Source organism: Somniosus microcephalus, chromosome 19 (assembly GCF_052327205.1).
Source record: "Somniosus microcephalus isolate GS21.2 chromosome 19, FLI_Smic_1.0, whole genome shotgun sequence".
Lineage (NCBI taxonomy): Eukaryota > Metazoa > Chordata > Chondrichthyes > Squaliformes > Somniosidae > Somniosus > Somniosus microcephalus.
The window spans coordinates 74,160,293-74,180,462 of NC_141005.1; the positions used below are offsets into that span (position 1 = coordinate 74,160,293).

Genomic DNA, 20,170 nt, shown 5'->3' on the forward strand with positions numbered 1-20,170 from the left:
ACCAGCGAGCCAGCTATTGCTAGCCAAGGAATCCAAAAGACCGATTCCACAAGAGATAGTTCAGGAACCAACCCCCGAACCCTCTGCGCCTCCTGCTTATGATGAGTCTTGGACTCCGGGGAAGGAAACGGAGACGGTAGATGAAGAGATTCTTGAGGTAGAGCAACACCAGATAGTAGAGTCGGGGCCGGCGCCGATGTGTCCAACTCGACACCGGAGGCTTGGTCCGAATGAAGACAATGGCGAGGACGGACCCCTTGTGAATCAGATCATAATGCCCCACAGCGCACAACAGCTGAGGGCAATGATAAGTCACATCCCAAAACTCTCCGAGTCAGGAGATCCCTCCGTCCATTTTAGGGACGTGGAGCAGACCGCAGCAGTTAATGACTGCGACGGGGCTGAACAGTCTAAGATGCTGCTGTTCTCCCTGGACAGCTCGCTCCTCCAGTGTCTCCCTGACGAGAGCAAGAGAGGGCACAGGGAATATGAGTTGTTACGGGACGAGATCCTGGAGATTATAGGAGAGGGTGACGGAACTCCGTTCCTCCGTTTAGAAAAGACAGTGCAGCTAGAGGGAGAACCCCCACGGGTTTTCGCCGGAAGGTTGTGGCCCGTGTATCGGCGCAGCTGCCCGGGAGGACTGGAACGGAACGCGCTAAATGATGAACAAAGGGCTCATTGGCTCCGGTGCCTGGTAGCAGGTTGCTTGCCAATAGTGAGGGAGCAGGCCAAAGCATGGTTTGACCCCACTAACGCCCGCTCCACGGAGGAACTAGTACTTGATCAGCTCACGATCAGTTACAGGAACAACAAGGGTAGGAAAACGCCTGTTTTAAAAGGAAAGGTACATGAGGCAAGGCCCACAGCTTCTGCTAAAAAGGAATGGCATCAGGAGGGGAATCGCCCTCCCCAAGCCAACAGCAGTTGTTACGGGTGTGGGAAGGAGGGTCATTGGCGCAAGGACTGTAGAAATCCATGGAAGGATAAGAGAGAGAGAAAGTTCGCCGCAGCCCAAGCCCGAGCCCAAGCCCAGACCGTTGCCCCAGCACCAGTCCAAGCCCAAGCCCAGACCGCTGCCCCAGCACCAGCCCAGAACCCAACCGTAGCCCCTGCCCCAACAACAGGAGGTGGTGCGGTTGTGGATCCCGCTACGATTGAGTCAATCTTGGAGACTATGCGGTCTCTGATGACCTCGCAGGGGAAGGTAGCGGTCGCCAACAGCCCTATCGCTCCCGAGACCCCAACCGAAGCACCGAAATGACTGACGCCTGCGCAGCCCGTCTACTTGTGTCCGCTCCGCTATGACGCCTGGAGAAGACCTGTGGTGGAAATGGAGATGGAAAGGGAAAAGGGTAGTTACCTGTTGGATACGGGAGCTTCGTGTACCGTGATCCACACAGCTAGACCTTTTGCCTCACCTCTGTCCACCCAGGCTCCATTCTTAGTAGCGGGTTTCACAGGCAGAGAACAGGCTGGCGCGTACTCCATCCCGCTCTCCATTCATTTGGGAGCACTCCACACCACATGGACGTGTATCCTATTGAAGTGGAGTGAGGGGGGTGGAAAAGGCATCCTCGGGGCTGATTTCTTGGTGCAACACGGGATCCTCGTGGACCTGAGAAATCACTGTCTCTGGGGAGCCGAGAGCGGTTTAGGTAAGGTAGTCGTAATCCCAGGGAGGGAAGAAAAGGGGGCCCTGTGCACCATGAAGCCGTCAGGAGGTTACGATCTCGAGCTCATGGTAGCGAACGTCCCAACGGACTTGCAGGCGTGTGTGTCGGAAAATCTGACCGCGTTTGCCACCCACAAGCACGACTGTGGGAGAGTCACTGGGTTTGAAGTCAGCGTAGACGGGGACCCCATGATCCGACCCCAAAAGCAGTATAATTTCCCCAAGGAGGCAGAACCCGACATGGAGACCGCAATATCTTCATTGGTGCAGCAGGGCGTATTGAGACCAATAGCCACTCACGTGAACTCCCCCTTATGGCCGGTAAAGAAGCCGGACAATTCGTGGAGAGCCACGGTGGACTACAGAGTCCTCAATAGTAACATCCCAGCCTGCGCGCCCACGGTAGCAGCAGTTGCAGACCTAATAGGGAGTATTCCAGCATCGGCGACCACGTTCACGGTGCTGGACATCTCGAACGGTTTCTGGTCCATTCCGCTGCGGCGGGAGGATCAGTACAAGTTTGCCTTTACTTTCAAAGGGCAACAGTACACTTGGAACTGCTTGCCACAGGGTTTTCACAACAGCCCCAGCATTTTCCATCAATGCATGGCGGGGAGTTTAAAAGAGTTTAGCCAGCCCAACCAGATAGTACAGTATGTGGACGACCTACTCCTGTTCACGGACACAAGGGAGGAGCACAGCCCACTATTAGCCGAATTATTGGAACTGTTAGAAAGGAAGGGTTTCAAAGTAAACCCAAAGAAAGCACAGATCGGCCAGCAGGAAGTCAAATTCCTGGGTCTGGCCATCCGCGCTGGAGAAAGAGCCATAGATAAGGCCAGAAGGGAATCAGTACAAGATCTGCCGATCCCCAACGCAGTAACGGGTGTAAGGTCCTTTTTGGGATTGACCGGGTACTGCAGAGATTTCATCGAGGACTATGCTGCCACAGCAGCCCCGCTACTCCGACTCTTACACAAGGGAGTCAAGTGGTCTTGGGGTGAGGGGTGCCAGGCAGCATTCGAGAAGTTGAAAAGAGATCTGCAGACCGCGCCAGCCCTAGGGGCCATAGATGGGGGAGAGGAGTTCTTCCTGGAGGTAGCCGCTAATGGGGACAGCCTGAGCGCCGTGTTGCTCCAGGAGCGGCACGGCAAGCTGAGACCGATAGTTTATTCCTCCAGGGTGCTCACGGATGTAGAGAGGAGTTTCTCCAATTGCGAACGGCATCTCCTGGCCACGCATTGGGCTGTGAACAGATCAGTGATCTTCACAGGAACCTCTCCCATCACGCTCCTCACCCATCACACCCCCACAAAGATGCTTCTGGATGGAAGGATTAAGGATGGGACCGTAAGCAGCGCTCGGATTGCGCGCTGGACCCTCCTCCTTTCCCAGATGGATCTCAAAGTTAAAGGCCTCTGCGAGCCAAAGCTCGCAGCCAACATGGTATATCCCGGAACAGCCCAGCGGTGTTCTGTAGAAGGGGTATGGGAGGTCAACATAGGTTTACGGGCCGGGATACACCCCACAGGCCGCGAAATCTACGTAGACGGTTCTAGCACTGTATCTGCTGGCGAACGACTCACAGGGTGTGGAGTTTATGACCCTGCGGCAAACATTGCCCTGGCAATTAAGCTCCCCAGCACTATGAGCGCACAGCAGGCTGAACTGTCCGCGGTGGCGTACGTGGTTACCCACCCCGAGATTTTCCCAACCCCATACACGATTTGCTCAGACAGCATGTTCACATGCAATTCGTGTACGGAGTACCTTGCCATCTGGTCCCGCCGCGGATATACCTCCGCGGACGGGCGGCCTTTAACAGTTAAGCCCTTGCTGGAAAAGATCCTGGCAGCTGTGGGAGAGGAAGGGGAGGTGTTCATCCATAAGGTGAAGGCTCATTCCACCACAGAACCCCGCAGTCAGGGCAACCAGCAGGCGGATGCGCTAGCCAGGGAGGGTGCCCGCAACGGCATTCTCTGGGACCCCTATGGACCCAGACCCGTGGCGGCGATCCAAAGCAGGGAGAGAATTCCAGGGAACACAGGGGTGACACCGCCCCCAGACCTAAAGACCGTCCAAACCCTGGATCCCGCCCTAAAAACAGTCCTAAAAGCCATCACAGAAGGCAAGCAGGTAGAGGGTCCGTACAGTACGGCAGCCCTCTCAGTCAAAGAAGGCATGCTGTTCCGAGAGGAGCAGTGGGTTGTGCCGCAGCAGCACCGGAGGGAATTCCTGCAACTGGCCCACGAGGGTCCAGGGGTGGGACACCCCAGGCCTGAGGTTACCTGGCAGCGGGTAGAGCAGGCGGGATGGTGGCCGGGACTTCGGGACGATGTCCGCGAATTCTGCACAAGCTGTCTTGTGTGCGCTGCAAACAACCCAGACCCCCACAAAAGGAAGGTGCCCATGGGGCACATCAGGAGGGTAGAGGGACCATGGCAGTCGATTCAGGTCGACTACATAGGGCCCCTGCCCGCCGCCCAGGGAGGATATAAGTACTGCCTTGTCCTGGTAGATGTGTTCACCAAATGGGTAGAAGCTTTCCCGTGCAGAACAGCTACGGCACTGGGCACTGCTAAGATCTTGATTCGGGAAGTGTTCTCATGGTGGGGACTCCCCCGTTTTGTAGAGTCCGACCAAGGGAGTCAGTTCACCGGTCAAGTAATGCAGAACGCCCTCATGCTCTTGGGCATTGAGGGGAAGTGGCACGTAGCATACAATCCCCAGTCATCCGGGATTGTTGAACGCATGAATCGGACCCTCAAGGAAAAGCTGAGGAAAGAGACAATGGGCTCGCCCCAGAAATGGGCGGAGGCCCTGCCTTTAGTCCTCATGGGGATCCGAGCCAGCCAGTCCAAAAGTACGGGGTATTCCCCGCACGAATTAATGACTGGAAGGATCATGCGAACACCCACCCATGTACTAGCCCCGGTGCTCACTGAGGGCCAGCTCCGAGAGGTGAAGCGAGACAAATTCGTCCAAACCCTTTTGGAGCGCCTGAAACAGATTTATGGGCAGGCGGCTGGGAACATGGGAAGACAGCACCAGGGAAATCGACTGTTACTGGAACCTCGTAAGCAACAAGAGTGGGTCGTCGGAGACCAGGTCATGGTCCGAAACTACGCCAGAGTAGGGAGTTTTGAACCATTGTACATGGGGCCTTACAGCATTGTAGACAAGGCCAGCCCCATGGTTTATGCAGTGAAGGTGCCCCGACATACCAAATGGTTTCACATTAACCAGTGTAAACTGTTTAAATCAGGTGCACAAGGGCCAACAAAAGGGACCAGGCCTGAGAACAAAGATCCTCAGCCTGTAACAGAGTCACAGACCACACAGGCTGGAACAGTAGCCTGCGTGAAGGGAGGGGCCACCCCATCGGAGTGGGAGGTCTCCCCTCTAATTTGGGAATCGGACGAGGAAGAGCCCGAACAGCTCGACCTCGTCTTAGACCCAATCACGGAGGAGGAAGAGTCAGAGGACGACGATCCCGCCCTCGACTCAAGCTTGGGGGAGGTAGGGAATGGGGGCGGAGACTCACTACCTGTAGGGACAGGTGAGGTGGAGTCGGAAGCCACAAATCCCGGCCCCGGGGGGGGGCGGAGCCTGAGGGAAGGGAGCTGGAGCCGGCAGCTGTGGTGGAACCACAGGCTGTGACGGTGACAGTCCTAACCCCCGGTCCATCAGCCCCGGGAGCCTCACCCAAAGCAGCCCCTCGTAGGTCGACTCGAGCGCCCCAGCCCAGAAAGTTTTGGCCAGATTCTCCCCATTTTTCCCAACCTCGGTTTAGAGCAGCCCCAGAAAGGCATGGTTCCCGTTCAACAGCGACAGGCTGCGGGGGATCAAAGCCGAAGGCCAGTGCAGCCCCACCACAGGGTGTGGCACGCTGCAGCCCTCACAGGAATTCAGTAGGCCGCCCGGCGGAGGGCGGCGCTGTACATAAGTTAAGTTAGGTAATTATGATGATAGTTTAAGGAATATAAAGTTTCCGGTGTTAAGAAATGTTAAAAGTACAATTTTGAAGTCTGCCCGGTATGTGTGCTTGTTTGGGAGCGGGGTCCAGGAACCCGCGCGTCCATTTAATTAGGCCAGCACCTATTGGGAGCCTGGTTACATCATTTTATTGGTTACAGAAACCTGGGATATGATGAAAAAGATTCTCATCGTGTTCGTGGCGATCGGGTGCGGGTGGGCCTACCGAGGCCGCACCAAGGACGTCATCATCTTCGGGTGTTCCGGGGACACGGCCCCCATCGCAACGGATGGGACAGGGGAGTGAGAGGTTGAGGAAACCGCCACCTACTTCCACCAGGGGAGATGGCCAGGTTGGCTGGGGACGAATTCTACGGAATACTTCAGCAATTTCGGTTTTGCCTACCAAGAGACTTCGTTAACGTGCCCTCGGGTGAGGATCCTTGCACCCAGAGTCAGCGTTACCGTGGGAAAGAGGATCTGTCTGGTGTGTAATGGGAACGTACCACTAAGGCGATGGTGGTGGCTGCGAAAGCTGGGAAAGGACATGAAGAACTCTACGGTCGAGTGGGAGCGACTGGGTAATAATACCCATCGGACTATTACGGGGACTCACGGACAATTACGTGTGTGTTGGGACAAATGGTGGGAACCAGATGAAGGAATATATGTCTGTATGTGGGGTTCAAAACGCGTTTGCCCCAAGGGCGTATCCATCTTCTTCCAGAGGCAGTGGCAGGATGAAGGAAAGGGGATGAGATGGGATGTCAGCACTCGAGCGTGCGGAGCCCCATACTCCCCTATTCCGGTAAACGCCACTGAACTCATCACCCGCCCACGCAAGCCCCTGCCCACGCTTCCGGTAGCACTAGCCCAGAAAGAAGGGTGCTCAACCACCACCAAGGGACCCGGGAACGGTTTAGTATTGGTACCCACCGGTCAGGTGCTGTACCAAGGGGTACACTACGCGGTGGCCTCAGTGATTTTAAACCTCACTGAGGTACGATTGCCGGAGTGGTGTCCCACAGAAACGGAACAATTATACCAGGTCCTGTTAACCCGAATGTTTAGACAGTTTTACGAGTTTGACTTTGCCGACATCGACAAAAACAAATTATACACCACACCACCAGAAGTTTTGGATCGAGTCGGGAGGCAAAGAAGGGGTACAGTAAATGACATATTCACTGCTTTTAATACCGGGACATCTGTCGTCAACGCTCTAGATAACGTGGAGCTGCAGACACAGATCAACGGTTTAAAAGCCCAGTTAAGGAACATACTGACAGACGAAAATAAGGTAGTGGGTTCTGAGTTACATGAGGACCAGGCCATGACACTACACTTTAAGGAAATAATAGCTGAGCTGGAGAAACACGCGAGAACGGTAAATGCGCTCATTAAGGGGGATTGGAATGCGTCCGATCAAGCTGCGCAAAACGAGGCCTGTGTGCTATACGGGGCGTGGTTACTGGGCGAGGGCCGCAGTAATCTTGAGGATTTAAAACAGGGTTTGGTCCCGTCCTGGATCAGCAACAAGCACTTGCAAGCGCTCCACCCTTTTGAGAATGCATTAAGCCCGTGCCAGCTCAGACTAGCTGCAGAAGCGTACCCAGTCCCAGTGGACTGCGGACGTTCGAATCATACTATCATGGGAATAGTGGTAAGAATGCCGGTGTTGGGTCCCGCAGCAAAGCCCGCCCCGGTATACAGGGTGGAGAACATTGGAGTCATTCAGGGGGGCGCACACATTCGTTACGCAGTGGTCCCGCCTTACGTCATCAGATGGGAGCGTACGATGACAGGCACCGACCTCTCGGGGTGTCGGAGCCGGGGAGCACACATCATCCTGTGTCCCCAGCACTTGAATGCCTTTTTGAAACCACAGTGCGGGTTCAGAACCGCTAGCGCGAAGCCGATAAACTGCACCATGGAGGCAATGGCAGAGGACCATGTGCCCCCGCAGGTAGCATATATCGGGGGTGGGACATACTGCGTCACCACTGCAGCGCCTCACTACCGCTACGGACAACACGAGTGGTGTTCGATCAGTGATAGCAGTTTCTGTTTCAAACCCAGGGCCGAGGTTCAAGTGGCACAACAACGAATTGTCCCCATTCCTGCACCCTCCACCATTCACCTCACTGTCAAAGAGAATTTCACGGACTTGCAACGATTCGTCGCACATTTTGGTTATGTCATTCCCCCTCTTCCCGAACACCTCACCAAGATTTTAAAAGCCGTTATAGTTTCACAGAAACATTTTTACACACTGGAGCAGAAGACTTTAGAGATAGGAAAAGACATATTGGACATAGTCATCCCACCATGGTGGGACTTGTTCACTAACATAGAGGTCCTGGCCTGGATTAGAATAGCATCCCACATCCTAGTAGTGTGTCAGGATTTAATTGTGATATTTTTGCTATTCGTGCATTGCAAAAGAGGCAAACGCCTCCAGAGGCACGAGAACACAGGAGAATGGAGAGAACGCTATGTGCGAATGGGGGAAGAAGACACCCCACTTTAAGTTGCTAGTATTGAAGGTTAGGCGTCCCTCCATTTTTAGATTTTGGCCATTTGCGTGTTTTTGTTTTAAGCATATGAATATTGTTATGTTATTAGTCGTTCTTAAGTTTTTGGATTAATAAAAGGTGTATGCAGGTGGTGCAAGAGGGTATCAACCCCTGCACATCTGACAGATGAATGTGTTATAGTTTAAGAAGTGCTGCCTATGATTGTCCAAATGTGCACAAAGTAATTTTCGTTTTTTTTTCGGAAATGGGAACTGCATGTGTCGTGAGGGTCATAGATAGTTAAGTGCCAGGAATGTTTGGATGTGGGGAATCAGGGAAAATTTGCTCACCAAGGATCATTGATACCTCTAGCAAGCTATCAGTATCACAGGGGGGCCTGTAAGATTCGAAATTTTCAGCAATAATCACGCAAGAAAACAGGATAAAATAAGACAGTTTATTGACCAAAGTAAGCTTGCACAGAAAAACCTTTGATAAAAGGGCATACAAAATGGCCGCCGGGCCTCGTGATCAGTTTCTGGACCATTTGATTTCTGTTACTGCAAGCCAGACAGGCTTGTGGATTGAAAACAGTAAGCCCGCGAAAGCCAGTATTGGGAAACCGAAACTCAGGGAAACAGCATACATATTCAATGGATTCTAAGTACAGGACGGTTTCAGGCAAACAGGATGGGGCCCATCAAGATATGGGCGGACAATGCATGAACACTTATACCCATTTAATGTACAAAGGAGAAACCGTTTAACAGCCATCAAGGGAAATCTCCAGACCGATCAATATGCGAACCGAGTCACGGTGACAATGTAAAAGACATTAAAAGACATTATCGGCCAGGAAGGCCAGTTAAGTTATCACCGGCTCCCGTTACAAGACAAAGCGCCCCTGCAGAGATTTCTGCCCGCCAAAATTAATACAAAGACAGGACTATGATTTGGCGGGAGATAAGACTGTCCCAAAAGGGTATAACTATGGATTGAAAGTCCATCAAAGTTACGGTTACACAGATCCAGGATCAAGTTCACGTTTCACTTCTTCGGAATTCGACCAAGACGTTTCTTCTTTTCGAGGACGCTTCGGACGGACTTTTCAGTGCAAGGCAGCACTTCGATTTCGGGACACGATCGGTGTTCAGCCAGACAAGGCTCGGCCACGACGGGAAGACGACGAGGGTGGCCCGGGTGCTGTTGTCGGGAGATCATCGACGACCCAGGCCGAAGGAGAAGACACCCTCGGGAAAAACCGACGATCCAGGTCGGATAAAAAGGACATTCCGAGCCTAGCCAGGCAAGGCCTCGACACGTGCATCCATTTCTTCAATATCACATTGGTGGCAGGGACTGCTCCATGAACCCAAATCCACAATAGTGGATCTCAACCTTGACGAGCGCTCATCGAGGCTGTGTCTACCCCGCCGCCTCGAGAGAGAGAGAGAGAGAGAGAGAGAGAGAGAGAGAGAATATCGACTGCGCCAGAAGTTTCCAGATCCACGTGACAACGGAAAGCTGTGCTAAAAGATTGCGAACCCCTTTTTGCGATTCTGATAGTGGTGAGCATGATCCCGATTTCCTCAAATCGAAACTTAGTTTAGGTATTTAGGGGAGGGAGTAAGGTTAAATCGTAATGTGTTTCCCCTTTTACGACGTGCTGTGTGTTCCCCATTTCCATAGAGTCAAGTTCATAAATTTGTGCATGATTGTAGTTACTTTAATCTGTGCCTATGACATGTATTTTGTAATGCTTCAAACTGTTTAAAAATAAAAGCATCCATTTCGTGCTATTCAACCTGGTCTATTGAGTCCTTTCTCTGCACTACAGTTCTCTGCATCTAAGTCCAAGGTCTAGAACCGTAGGGGAGAGTGGGTCGAACCACTCAAGGGTAATTATTGCACAAAGCCTGGCAGGAGACCAGAACGAGCAAGAGAAACCCCCTACAGAACTGTACCCCAGGGAGAGTCAGTGTCTGTGGAACTGTATCCCAGCGAGAGTCAGTGTCTGTGGAACTCTATCCCAGTGAGAGGCAGGGCCTATAGGGGAGGTCAGGGGAAAATGGAAAATAATATATGGAAAGGCTATTAAACCCAACTGGTCCATCCTTTTTCTCAGAGATCAAACTTACCTTCCCACTCTCATCAATTCCCTTAACCTCAGCTACACACCCACTCCCCACATCCTTCAACAGCACCTTCCCACACACTCACCAAAGCCCTCAACAACATCTACCCACTCTCACTAAATCCCTGAACCCCACCTACCCACCTTCTTCCTACCTCCATCAACCCAACCTACCCATTCATTCCCCAAATCCTTCAACCCAACCATCCCACCCTCTCACCAAATCCCTCAACCCACCTATCCACCCTAACCCCATAACCCTCAATATTACCTACGCACCCTTTTCCAACATCCCTCAAACCAACCTTCCCACCCTCTCCCCATATTCCTCAACCACCTACCTCAACAAATTGCTGAATTCCACCTTACCACCCACACCCCTCAACCCTACAGACACCCCCTTTCCCCTCATCCCTCAAACCCAACTTCTCCCTCTCTCACTACACCTCTTAACCCCACCTACCCAAACTCACCAAATTCCTCAACCACACCTACCTACCTTCTACTCATATCACTCAAACCTATCGACCCAACTCTCACCAACCCTACCCATCCTGTCACTAGATCTTTCACCCCAACTACCCACCCTCTCCCTATATCCCTTAACCCTACCTACCCACCCTCTCCCTGTATCCCTTAACCCTACCTACACACCCTCTCCCCATATCACTCAACTTCACCTACCCACCCACTATCTAATTCCTCAACCCCTGCCGTGTTTTCACCATCCCCTCTGACCTTCCCCTCTCTGACCCCGAACGATCAGTCCTTAGCAAAGGCCTGAGCTTCATCCCCTCCACCCCCCACCCCCACCTCAATGAATTTCAAGCTCGGCACGATGCTGGGCTCTTTTTCCGCCGCCTTTGTCTCCGTGCCCACTTCTTTGGCCAGGAGTCTTCCCCCCGCACGGCTGACCCTTTCTCCTGTTTTCAGAATTCTCGTTCAACCTGGACCCCTCCCTCTGGCCTTTTACCCTCTCTAGATCTTTTCATTGCTAACTGCCGGCATGATATCGGCCATCTCCATTTCTCTGCTCCCCTCACTCACTCCAACCTACCTCCCTCTGAACTTGCAGCACTCCATTCTCTTAGATCCAACCCCAACATTGTCATTAAACCTGCTGACAAGGTTGGTGCTGTTGTTGTTTGGCGAACCGACCTCTACCGTACGGAAGCTGAACGCCAACTCTCCGACACCTCCTCCTACCATCCCATGGACCATGACCCCACTACCGAACATCAAGCCACCGTTTCCAAGACCGTCACTGACCTCATCTCCTCTGGAGATCTTCCCTCCATGGCTGCCAACCTCATAGTTCCCCAACCCTGCACAGCCCGCTTCTACTTCCTTCCCAAGATCCACAAACAGGACTGCCCCGGTAGACCCATCATTTCAGCCGGTTCTTGCCCCACGGAACATATCTCTTCCTATCTCGACTCTATTTTTTCTCCCCTTATCCAGTCTCTTCCCACTTACATCCGCGACTCTTCCGACGCCCTCCATCACTTTAACAGTTTCCAGTTTCCTGGCCCCAACCGTCTCCTTTTCACTATGGACATCCAATCCCTCTACACCTCCATCCCCCACCAGGATGACCTGAGGGTGCTCGTTTCTTCCTTGAACAGAGGCCCAACCAGTCCCCATCCACCACCATCCTCCTCCGCCTGGCTGAACTTGTTCTCACATTGAACAGCTTCTTCTTTGACTCCACTCACTTCCTCCAAATTAAAGGTGTTGCTATGGGAACCCTCATAGGTCCTAGCTATGCCTGCCTTTTCGTGGGATATATGGAACATTCTTTGTTCCAGTCCTACTCAGGTCCCCTCCCTCACCTCTTTTTCTGGTACATTGATGACTGTATTGGTGCCGTTTCCTGCTCTCGCCCTGAACTGGAAAATTTCACTCACTTTGCTTCCAATTTCCACCCTTCCCTCACCTTCACATGGTCCATCTCCGACTTTTCCCTTCCCTTCCTCGACTTCACTGTCTCCATCTCTGGGGATAGGCCATTGACAAACATTCACTACAAGCCCACTGACTCCCACAGCTATCTGGACTACACTTCCTCCCACCCCGCTTCCTGTAAAGACTCTGTTCCATTCTCCCAGTTTCTCCATCTCTGCTGCATCTGTTCTGACGATGCCACCTTCCATACCAGTGCTTCCGACATGTCTATCTTTTTCCTCAGCCGATGATTTCCCTGTACTGTGGTTGACACGGCCCTTGACCGTGTCCGTTCTATTTCCCGCACTTCTGTTCTCACCCTTTCCTCTCCCTCCCGGAACCACGATAGGGTTCCCCTTGTCCTCACCTTTCACCCCACCAGCCTCCACATTCAATGGATCATCCTCCGCCATTTCCGCCACCTCCAGCGTGATCCCACCACCAAACACATCTTCCCCTCATCTCCCCTTTCAGCATTCCGAAGGGACCGCTCCCTCCGCAACACCCTGGTCCACTCCTCAATCACCCCCAACACCACTTCCCCTTCGCCTGGCACCTTCCCGTGCAAGCGCAGGAGATGCAACACCTGCCCTTTTGCCTCCTCCCTTCCCACTGTCCAGGGCCCCAAACACCCCTTCCAGGTGAAACAGCGATTTACTTGTACTTCTTGCAATCTAGTATACTGTATTCGCTGCTCACGATGCGGTCTCCTCTACATTGGGGAGACCAAACGCAGATTGGGTGACCGCTTTGCAGAACACCTCCGTTCAGTCCGTAAGGGGGACCCCGAGCTTCCGGTCGCCTGTCACTTTAATTCTCCGCTCCATTCCCACTCGGACCTCACCGTCCTTGGCCTCTTGCATTGTTCCACGGAAGCTCAACTTAAGCTCGAGGAACAGCACCTCATCTTTCGATTAGGCACTTTACAGCCTTTGGACTCAACATTGAGTTCAACAATTTCAGATCATAATCTCTGCCTCATTCTTTTTTTCCCATTTATTTTTATTTTTTTTCTCTCTCCTACATGGCAGCTGTCGATCATTCTGCCATTTACACTTCATCTAGAGCCATCTTTTGTTTCTTAACTTATCCCATTACCATCTTCTTTTGCCTTGCACCATCTCTTAATGTCTCTTAATCTCTCCTGCGCTCCATCCTATCACAGACCTTGGCCTAGAAATTCGGTGGGGTTAGCGCCCAATTAGAGGCGTTAGAGGGCCTTGCGCCGGAATTATAGCCGCGATCGAAATTGCGTTGGGCCCTACCATCGGCGTTAGCCGGTAGCGCTGCGCCAGCACCGATGACGTCATTGGTGTGCGCAGCATCCCGGTTGCCGTGGTAACGCGGCCGGACGCCCAAATTCAGTTGCGGCCGCCTCGCCCATGGCAGCCGCAACCAACGATTGTTCAACGGGATGTTGCAGCACGTAGCGCCGGCGCATTAAGGTGGAGCGGCGGCCGGCCGCTTTCCCGGCGGCCACCTGCCCACACCTCCCTCCCCGGACTCCTCCACCACCCCCCCGCGGCACTGATGTGTGTGGCCCGCGAGCCCGGCACTTCTCCGAGGTGCCGGGCTCATTTGTCGGGCGAATCGACCGGTCAGCGGTCGGCTGCAGGCAGCTCCTCCTTAACAGAAGGAGGAGGCCTGCAGTACCCCAGCCTGCCGCACCGCATCGGGTGCCGCAGCGGGGGATTAGCGCTGCAAACCTGCATTCAGCGCCCATAGCGAGGCGCTGAAACCCTCCATTAGCACCCGCAGCCGTCTGGGTGCGGGGCAGCTGAATTTTTGGCGGGCGCAGCGGCAATTATCGCGGGCGCAAAATTTCAGGCGCAAAAGCCCTGGCGGAGGCAAACCTAATTTCTAGGCCCTTCCCTTTTGTTCTTTCCTCCCCTCCCCCCTCTCCCTGCCCCTGCACTTGCTTAAAACCCTGTTACATCGCCAGCTTTTTCCAGTTCTGACGAAGGGTCATCGACCTGAAACGTTAACTCTGTTTCTCTCTCCACAGATGCTGCCTGACCTGCTGAGTATTTCCAGCATTTTCTGTTTTTATTTCCTCAACCCCACCTACTTACTCCACCATATCCCTCAACCCCATGTACCCACCTCCTCATCATATTTTTTTTAAATTTGTTTATGGGATCAGGGCATCGCTGGCAATGCCAGCATTTATTGCCCATCCCTAGTTTCCCTTGAGAAGGTGGTTGTGAGCCACCTTCTTGAACCGCTGCAGTCCGTGTCCCACAGTGCTGTTAGGGAGGGAGTTCCAGGATTTTGATCCAGTGACGATGAAGGATCGGCGATATACCTCCAAGTCAGGATGGTGTGTGACTTGGAGGAGAACTTGGAGGTGGTGGTGTTCCCATGCGCCTGCTGCCCTTGTCCTAGGTGGAAGAGGTCGCGGGTTTGGGAGGTGCTGCCGAAGAAGCCTTGGCAAGTTGCTGCAGTGCATCTTGTAGATGGTGCACACTGCAGCCACGGTATGCCGGTGGTGGAGGGAGTGAATGTTTAAGGTGGTGGATGGGGTGCCAATCAAGCGGGCTGCTTTGTCCTGGATGGTGTCCAGCTTCTTGAGTGATGTTGGAGCTGCACTCATCCAGGCAAGTGGAGAGTATTCCATCACATTCCTTACTTGTGCCTTGTAGATGGTGGAACAGCTTTGGGGAGTCAGGAGCTGAGACACTCGCCGCAAAATACCTAGCCTCTGACCTGCTCTTTTGCCACAGTATTTATGTGGCTGGTCCAGTTAAGTTTCTGGTTAATGGTGGCCCTCAGGATGTTGATAGTGGGGGATTCGGCAATGGTAATGCCATTGAATGTCAAGGGGAGATGGTTAGAATCTCGCTTGTTGGAGATAGTCATTGCCTGGCATTTCTGTGGCACGAATGTTACCTGCCACTTATCAGCCCAAGCCTGAACGTCGTTCAGGTCTTGTTGCATGGGGGCATGGACTGCTTCATTATCTGTGGAGTTGTGAATGGCGCTGAACACTGTGCAGTCATCAGTGAACATCCCCATTTCTGACCTTATGATAGAGGGAAGGTCATTGATGAAGCAGCTGAAGATGGTTGGGCCTAGGACACTGCCCTGAGGAACTCCTGCAGCGATGTCCTGGGGCTGCGATGATTGACCTTCAACCACCTCAACCATCTTCCTTTGTGCTAGGTTTGACTCCAGCCAGTGGAGCATTTTCCCCCTGATCCCTCAACCCTACATACACACTCTCACCATATCCTTCAATTCCATCTACTCACCCTCTCACAAGATTCCTTAACCCTACCTATGCACCCTCACCACTTATCCCTCAACTCCAAATAACCACCCTCTCACCAAATCCCTGAACCCGACCTACCTACTCGCTCACCAAATCCCTCAACCACACCTACCCTTCTTCTCATATTCCTCAACCCCACCAACCCATCAATCACTATATTCCTTAATCTCATCCCTTGTTCCTCAGCCCCATCTACCCATACACTCCTCACATCCTTCAACCCAACCAACCTCCATATCCCTCAACCGCATATATGCATTCTCTCACCAAATTCCTCAAGGGGGCAATGGGGGGGAGGAGCTAAACACGATTAAAATCACTAAGGAGATGGTACTCGGTAAAATAATGGGACTTAAGGCGGATAAATCCCCCGGACCTGATGGCCTACATCCTAGGGTCTTGAGAGAAGTGGCGGTAGGGATTGTGGATGCATTGGTGATTATTTTCCAAAACTCCCTGGACACAGGAAAGGTCCCGGCAGATTGGAAAACTGCTAATGTAACACCCTTATTTAAGAAGGGAAGTAGACAAAAAGCTGGAAACTATAGACCAGTTAGCCTAACATCTGTGGTTGGCAAAATGTTGGAGTCCATTATTAAGGAAACAGTAACAGAGCATTTGGATAAACATAATTTAATAGGACAGAGTCAGCATGGTTTTATGAAGGGGAAGTCATGTTTGACAAATTTGCTCGAATTCTTTGAGGACGTAACATACAGGGTGGATAAAGGGGAACCAGTGGATGTAGTGTATTTGGACTTCCAAAAGGCATTTGACAAGGTTCCACACAAAAGATTACTGATCAAGATAAAAAATCACAGGATTGGGGGTAATATGCTGGCATGGGTGGAAGATTGGCTATCTAACAGAAAACAAAGAGTTGGGATAAATGGTTCGTTCTCGGGCTGGCAATCAGTAACTAGTGGTGTTCCGCAGGGGTCAGTGCTGGGACCCCAACTCTTTACAATCTATATTAACGATTTGGAGGAAGGGACCGAGTGCAACATATCCAAGTTTGCCGACGATACAAAGATGGGAGGGAAAGCAGTGAGTGAGGAGGACATAAAAAACCTGCAAAAGGACATAGACAGGCTAAGTGAGTGGGCAGAGATTTGGCAGATGGAATATAATATTAGAAAGTGTGAGGTTATGCACTTTGGCAGAAAAAATCAAAGAGCAAGTTATTATCTAAATGGAGAGAAACTGCAAAGTGCTACAGTACAAAGGGATCTGGGGGTCCTGGTGCATGAAACACAAAAAGTTAGTATGCAGGTGCAGCAGGTGATCAGCAAGGCCATCTTGGCTTTTATTGCAAGGGGGATGGAGTATAAAAACAGGGAAGTCTTGCTGCAGTTATACAGGGTATTGGTGAGGCCACACCTGGAATACTGTGTGCAGTTTTGGTTTCCATATTTAAGAAAAGATATACTTGCTCTCGAGGCGGTTCAGAGAAGGTTCACTCGGTTGATTCCGGAGATGAGGGGGTTGACGTATGAGGAAAGGTTGAGTAGGTTGGGCCTCTACTCATTGGAGTTCAGAAGAATGAGAGGCGATCTTATCGAAACATATAAGATTGTGAGGGGGCTTGATCAGGTGGATGCAGTGAGGATGTTTCCACTGATGGGTGAGACTAGAACTAGGGGGCATATTCTTAGAATAAGGGGCTGCCCTTTCAAAACTGAGATGAGGAGAAACTTCTTCACTCAGAGGGTAGTAAATCTATGGAATTTGCTACCCCAGAGAGCTGTGGAAGCTGCAACATTAAATAAATTCAAAACGGAGATAGACCGTTTCCTAGCAGATAAGAGAATTAGGGGTTACGGGGAGAGGGCAGGGAAATGGACGTGAGTCTAGATTCGGATCAGCCATGATCCTACTGAATGGCGGAGCAGGCCCGAGGGGCCGTATGGCCTACTCCTGCTCCTACTTCTTATGTTCTTATGTTCAACCCATTCTCTCACCAAATCCCTCAACCTCATCAACCCAACCTGTCCCCATATCCCCAACCCCACCGATCTACCTCACCAAATCCCACACACCCCTACCCACTCTCACCAAATCCCTCAACCTCACACTTTCCACATATCCCTCAACCCTACTTACGAACCATCTCTCTATATCCCTCAAGCCCACCAACCCACCCTGTCCCCATATTCCTCAAACCCACATAGCCACTTCACCAAATCCCACACCCTACCTACCCATGCATTCCCCTCATTCTTCATCCTACCTACCCTCACCCCATATTCTTCAACCCTATCTGCACACCCTTTCCCCACATCCCTCAAAACCATCTGCCCACCCTCTCACCAAGCCCCTCAAACTCACCTGCCCAAACTCTCACTAAATCTCTCAACCCCACCTCTTCACCAAATCCCTGAACCCCACCTACCCACTCCACCAAATCTCTAAACCCACTTTCTCACCTGTTAAATCTGTGAGTTGTTCAAGTAATTAATACTCAGACTTAATCAGTAACAATAAAACAGGTCTTTACTGGTTGGAGGTAGGGACTATACGTAGGTCTTTACTTCATGCCCACAGGCGGGAACTGAGGGGAGATCAGTACCCACAGTACTATTTATACCCCTATGGCCAGGAGTGGTACTGCGTATCACTACACCCAACAAGTAGTGCAGTCCTGTCCATAGGTTCAAAGTAGCACACATATTACATACACAACATTCCTCCCTTCCTAGCTTTACAGTCATCTCCCCATTTAACATAACGTAATAACATATATACATATATAACTTCAGGTTTACATAACAGAATAACATAGATACATAGATAACTTCATGTCAAAACAGATCACAGATTCAGTCTCTGCGGAAAACAGTTCACAGATTCAATCTCTGTGGTGGAGTCGGTTCACGTTGCTGGAGTGACTCATTCAATAGTCCTTCCGTGGATTTAACAGTTTGAACTTCCGAACTGAATTGGCTCCGTTCGGAGGGACCATGTGTGTGATCTGGTAGAGGTAATAATGGTTCAGATGGGTCATCTTCTGTTTCGACTTTTCCTTTTCTGCTTCTTGGAGACTCTCTGGGCTCCACTGTCAGCTGCCAGCTGCATGCGCAGTTCCTCCTTCTCTTCCTCCTTTTTCCGTAGTAGAGCCACCTTCTCCCGATGTTCCGTAGACTTTCGGTGCTCCTCCATGATTTCTGTATGGTGGGAGTCGAAGTTACAAGTTGGGCAGGACAGGACATAGTAATATTCAGTGTCGTCCTGATCTAGGCCAGCGAGAGGGTCTTCTATTTCCTCCATACCCAGCTGGGCGTTAGCCAGCTTTTGTTCCAAGTCCAGACATCTTTCCTGAAGAGACTTCTTCATGCGTACCTCTTCATCCAGCTTTTTCTGGGCTTTCAGCAAGTCGTTTACTAATGACCTCATTTGAGATTTTACTACTTCAACTTCTTTTGGAGATTGATTGATCGGACTATTCAATCCCTCTACCGGAGCAGCTGTTTCAGCGGTCTGTTGTTCTACGTTGACGTGAGTCAGCGTACTTTTGGCATCCAAGGGCTGCTCTGTTGCAGTCATCTCAGTCTGTGTTGCCACCTCAGCTCTTCCAATAACCTTTGAGAGCTCCGAACCCCTTTCGTTTGAATATTGAAGTTCGTGTTCAAGTTTTTCCTATTTCAGAGTCCTGTCCTTCAGCATATGCAGGAGTTGGCTGACCGTTAACTCCTCTGACATCAGACGTTTTGTGTGCTCCTGCTCCATTTTCTCCATCAGCTGCTTCTGTTGTCTTTCCAGATTCTCCAACTCTATATCAAAGAACTCTTTCGTTGCATTCAACTCTTGCTCACAACGGCGAAGCATTTGTTCTAATTGCTGTTGTAGTTTGAAATGGAGTTGAGTTCGAGCCCGGTGTCCCTCAGAAATGGGCACATCAGTAGACTTGCCAGACTCAGAATCCACAGTTAAACTATGTTGTTGTTGCTCAGTGGAATTCTGTGCTGAAACTTTGTCTTTTGCACCTGAGTTGGGCTTACCATCATCCGTTCCAGAGTCTGGGCCGACTATCTTCACCGAGTTCTCACTCGTTATTGTTTGTAGGAAATGCCAGTCCATATTCATTTTCCTAATCCACTCCCGTCCTAGTAGTGGAGAACCTCCTTCAGATATCACATATAAGTCCATTATTTGACTGTCTTCGCCCTTGTGGACCACTGCAACCTCTATTTTCCCGATGGGGTACACTCTTTGCCCCGTGTATGTTTTCAATATAATCCCCGTATCCTGTAGGGGAATATGTTGGAATAACTTTCCGTAATCTTTCTTATTTATGACCGTCAATGCCGATCCAGTGTCCAATTCCAGTTTTACTTGGACTCCTTCTATCTGAAGAGTGACCCAAATTGTCTGGAGGTCTGCACCCTTACCAGCGTTGAGTACTCTTAAGCTAGCCAGTTCATTACAGCTTAAGCTAGCCAGTTCATTACTGCTAGCGTCTGAATCGGACTCCTGTTCGGTCACCTTGTGTACCTTTGCGTATTTTCCTTGCGGTGACTTCTTGTTGCTGGTCTTCTTCCCTGACCTGCATACTCTAGCTATATGTCCAAGCCTACCACAAGTTCTACATTCTTGGTTTTTAAACCAACACTGGTTCTGATCATGCGTTGTCTTTCCACAACGATAACATTTGCCAG

At 51.2% G+C, this 20,170-nt stretch overlaps 1 pseudogene; it reads right to left on the bottom strand.

Moving 5' to 3' along the window:
* Positions 1–20,170, bottom strand: part of LOC147104910 (uncharacterized) — a 178,684-nt pseudogene that overhangs the window by 75,846 nt on the left and 82,668 nt on the right.